General features: G+C 39.1%; 1 protein-coding gene across 5 annotated transcripts in view; it reads right to left on the bottom strand.

Annotated features, from left to right (window-relative positions):
• Nucleotides 1-5,000, bottom strand: part of LOC125024978 (glutaminase liver isoform, mitochondrial-like) — a 41,827-nt gene that overhangs the window by 31,560 nt on the left and 5,267 nt on the right. Inside the window, exon 1 of one of the 5 annotated variants that reach the window (XM_047612790.1) lies at nt 2,205-2,379. The exons of the other annotated variants lie outside the window; for them this stretch is intronic. The gene's annotated coding sequence lies outside the window, so the exon portion shown is untranslated. Of the gene's footprint in view, nt 1-2,204; nt 2,380-5,000 lie in introns of those variants that run through there. 5 annotated transcript variants of the gene reach the window in all.

The following is a 5,000-nucleotide window of genomic DNA, read 5'->3' as shown; positions in this document are numbered from 1 at the left end:
ATTTATGGAGTCGGGAAGCGTTCGAATTTGTCATATTTTCTTATTCTAAAAATAGATAAGGATTTTACGATTAAAAAAAGTGATGCATAGCTCTGGTTAAATATCGGTTTAATATGTTATATATTTTTATGATTAAAGATTATACAAAAAAGTAGTTGTGTTTGGCCTATGGACGTGTTCACCTTGTAGTTTTTATGCTGGTGTATAACTCTATTTTCGTTCCATAATCATAAATATACGTAAAAGCAGGTTGTAGTATTAAATGTTTTAAAACTAAAGACAAACGTTATATTATATGACATCATGAATGCTTACGTTTATGTATTATATAAACATAAACATTTAACATCAGTTAAAAAAAAGTGGTTTAAGTCTTATTCCAGTATATAAGAAATTTTCTCTCTTCCTCTCTTTCTCTTCTCCTCCCTCTCCTTCCTCCTCCCCCCCCCCCTCTCTCTCGTAAAAGCCCCCCCCCCTTCCCCCCCCTCTAATCCCCAATCCCCACTGAATCACAAAGTTCACTTGCTGCGACGTCCCTGACTGATTCACTGGGTCCTTTAAAGTCATAGGATTGTGTTGAGGTATTTCCTGGCGTTGTTTTGGGATTGGGGTAATACTAATTACTACTACATATACTACTATTTCTACTGTTACTAATACTACCACTATGACTATTACTATTATTATTTCTACTACTAATACCACTACCACTAACCACCACTATTACTATTATTTCTACCACCACAACTACTATGAACACAACCATCACTACTACCATTATCTATACTACTACTATTAATACTACTACAATTAATACTACTACTACTACTACTACTTCTACCGCCACCATTACTACTGCTATTTTTCTACTACTACTATTACTATTATTTGTACTACTACTACTACAGTTATTTCTACTATTACTACTACTATTTCTTCTATTACAACTACTATTATTTCTACCACTACTACTACCATTACTACTACTACTACTATTTCTACTACTACTACCACATTTTACATTGTCTCTGAGACCTATTGGCAAAACTGTTATTCCCGAGTAAAAGAAATAAGAAATAGAACTGATGAAAGAAAGGAAGAGAGGAAAATTGATAAAAACAGGAATTGATAAGATAACAGGTATAATGATAACGAAAGGTTACAATGATAAAAAAAAAAAACACTTGACATAATTGTAGTGAAAAGTGAAAAGATAGTGATAGTGAATAGTGTAGAAGTGCAATAACTGATAATGACGATGATGATAACTAAAACATTAATGAAATATAAGTGATGATGAAGGTAAAAATAATAATATTAATATTAATGATGATAGTGACAGTGATAATGATAGTGAAATAATGAATGGATGATAACTATGATAAGAAGTGATGATAATGACAATAATTATAACCAAATAAATGATGATAAACAGGTGATAATAATGATAATGAAAATAACCATTATAACAACAGCACAATCACCATTTTCACAATCACCACTATCAGAATGAAGACGATAATTGACACTATCATCACAAAACTATCGCCTTTTTTTCTTTTCTTTTTTCTCTTTTTTTCTATCTATCTCGTTTTGTTTCTATCTATCGTTAATTTTTCCGAGTGCTCGCCGGCTTTTCAACACGATGGCGGCAGCGAAGTGACGGGGAGGGGGGGGGGGAGACTCATGAATGTCAAAACACTTTATTTATTGCTAAGGAAGTTGATTCAGAAAAGGCTGCGGTATTAATTTCAGTTTAAATGTCTAAATCTGATGTTTCATCTTCTAAAATTATTTAATTCTGTCTATAAGTGGGTTTAAAAACAAAAAAAAGGTTTACATATATGATCCCTCTCTATGCATGGCGACACCAACACGTGCCCATTGAGACTAAATGCAGCCGGGTGATTCACTCAATAATCATTCATCGATAGTCATTTTTTCATGATGGCGGAACGTATACATATATATTAAAAAGTTTATAGAGAATATTTCCGTCGGTATTTTTTTCTGATAAAATGTCATGCACAGAATACAAAAGGATTCATCGGTACACATATATTCATAATACATACTTCGTCACGCTCAACACACGTATAAAATCTTCCTCACTCTCTATCACTTCCTTCCTTCACCCTATATGCAAACTTGCACAACACCTTGCCATACGATTATTCATAACATGAGCCGAATAACACACTTACGAGTCAGCACACGCAGAGGGTCCAACGAGTGGAGAGAATCACAAATGGCGCTATAAATAGAGAGAGAGAGAGAGAGAGAGAGAGGGAAAAAAACCGCGAAGTCAGTGACAGAGTGTCTCGTGGCAAGAGCAAGAGTGAACGTTACTCCAGTCGGCGCCTCGACCCTGCCCCTACTGCGGACGAGAAAACCCTGCCGGAGCGTCGCCAGCCAGGCACTTTCCTCCCCTCCCCCCCCTCCCCCCCTCCCTTTGGCCTCGACCTTCTACCTCGATACCCCCCCCCCCCCTCCGGATCCCCTTGGTTAGGTGCCCTGCCAGGCCCGACCTTCTCAACGGGGGATCTCAGTCTCACCCTTTACCAGTTTCTGTCCCCTGATATTTTTTATTTTTATTTTTGTTGTATCTAATCCTGTTCTTCTTCCTTCTTCCTTGTTCTGTCAATTGTTCTGATATTTACAGATTAAACAAAATTGTAATGATGGCTTTTTCTTGTCTTAATTTTATCTATTTATTTTTTTCATGCGTAGCTCTTAATTTATCACCTTGCCTTACCGAGAGGAGGCATCGATATATCATCCTCCCTGGATACAACAACCCCTTCCTCCCCACCCCCCCTTGTTACCAAGTCGGAAAAGGGTTAACCGTAAGTCCCTTATTTATTCACTTATATCATATACCTTTATTCACTTATTTATTCATCTATCTATCTACTTTATTTACGGGGAAGAGTCAGTACAAACACACGCATGCATAATCGGTAATACATATGCATCTACTTCCCTTCCGTGTTTAACGTGGAACTATGAGGACAGCTATATATGGGATTATCAAAGGTGTCGATCAGCTGTAGATAGATCTCTGTGGCAAAGGGAAGGGAGAGGCTGACGCTAGAGTTCAGGGGGGGGGGGGGGCGTTTCCAGCTGGGTTGTTCATTAGAGATATACTATGCTCTTTTTACTACATTTAAAGCGTTTCAAACCACTGCTACCTTCCGGGTTGGTGGACGAGTGCTGGTGTTAACAGTACCTCTTTTGATATAGATTATCAGTAAGTGATGTTTAATTAAACTCCTTCTATTACGAAACACGTCACGGAACGAAATCCTTATTCTCACACGCCAATTTCGATCAGTTCCTTTAAGTTTCGTCCATTTACTACGATTTTTTTCGTACACAAAGCGAGGGCGTCCGAAACGATAACTAGGCCTATCGAACATGAACGAAAATGTAAACGGTGGGGTTGCTACATCTGCTCACAACCCGGACAAATATTCAAGTTCAAAAGGAGTAACGTGTATATGAGGTAAATTAGGTGTTTGGAGTTTTAATGAGGCAAATACTGTCGTTGCAGAATTTCCTTTGCAGACCTTCAGGAATCATTTCACGTCCCTCCCCCAAAGGTGCACTAGCGAGAGGGAGGGAGGGAGGGAGGGAGGGAGGGAGGGAGGGAGGGAGGGAGAGAGAGTGAGAGAGTGAGAGAGAGAGAGAGAGAGAGAGAGAGAGAGAGAGAGAGAGAGAGAGAGAGAGAGAGAGAGAGCGAGAGAGAGTGATATATATATATATATAGAGAGAGAGAGGGGGGGAGAGAGAGAGAGAGAGAGAGAGAGAGAGAGAGAGAGAGAGAGAGAGAGAGAGAGAGAGAGAGAGAGAGAGAGAGAGAGAGAGAGAGAGAGAGAGAGAGAGAGAGAGAGAGAGAGAGAGAGAGAGAAAGAGAAAGAGAGAGGGACCGAGACCGAGGACGAGAGGGAGACAATCACACATAAACAAGATCCCACGAGCAAAACTACCATGCACTATCAAGCAACAAAAACAAAAATCAACTTGGCAATGAGATTCAGATGCTTCGGATTTTTCGAGCTGCACGTTTTACTTCCAGACAAGGTCGTCGCTTGATTAATCCACGCACACAAAAAATAGTTATATAATCAGAAAAGTGAAGATTACGAACAAGAAAAATATATATATTGGGAAAAAAATAAAAGGTATAGATTATCGTGAGATATCTGATGACTAAAGTCAAGATATAACTGATGAGAGTTAAATGGAAAGAGAAAGAAAGGAAGGAGAGATATAGATAGATAGATAGACAAATAGAGAGAGAGGGGGGGAGGAGAGGGAGGGAGAGAGAGAGAGAGAGAGAAAGAGAGAGAGAGAGAGAGAGAGAGAGAGAGAGAGAGAGAGAGAGAGAGAGAGAGAGAGAGAGAGAGAGAGAGAGAGAGAGTGAGAGAGAGAGAGAGTGAAAGAGAGTGAAAGAGAGAGAGAGTGAGAGAGAGGGAGAGAGAGAGAGAGAGAGAGAGAGAGAGAGAGAGAGAGAGAGAGAGAGAGAGAGAGAGAGAGAGAGACTATACGATATTAGCATCCCATTACACGTTGCCCCCTAAAATTACACGACTTTTCCAAAATACTTCACAAACGTTTCCTCTGCAACCGAACCAAACACGGCATAACAATAATAACTAAAAACAGGAAAGCTGTTAGTACTATGATTACTAACACAATTTCTCCCTGACCTTCACCAAGAGAATTACTGATATCTTTTCTTCTACTCTTTAGCCTGTTATATCGTTTTAGTGGAAGCACAGACTGCCTTGCCTGCCCCGTCGCTCTGTCAGACATCTGCTCGGGTTGTCTTCAGTAACTCGTACTAATAATTGGTATCCAGGGTTGTCTTAAGAAAATAGACTTACTCGTACGAATAAATACAGGATTAATTTAATGCTATGGCGGTTGGGATGACGATTAGCTCTGAACAATAGATGAGGTTGAAATGGATTATATGTTAATACTATATTCTCTGA

Source organism: Penaeus chinensis, chromosome 4 (genome assembly GCF_019202785.1).
Source record: "Penaeus chinensis breed Huanghai No. 1 chromosome 4, ASM1920278v2, whole genome shotgun sequence".
NCBI classification, from domain to species: Eukaryota; Metazoa; Arthropoda; class Malacostraca; order Decapoda; family Penaeidae; genus Penaeus; species Penaeus chinensis.
This window is presented reverse-complemented; position numbering and strand designations above follow the sequence as displayed.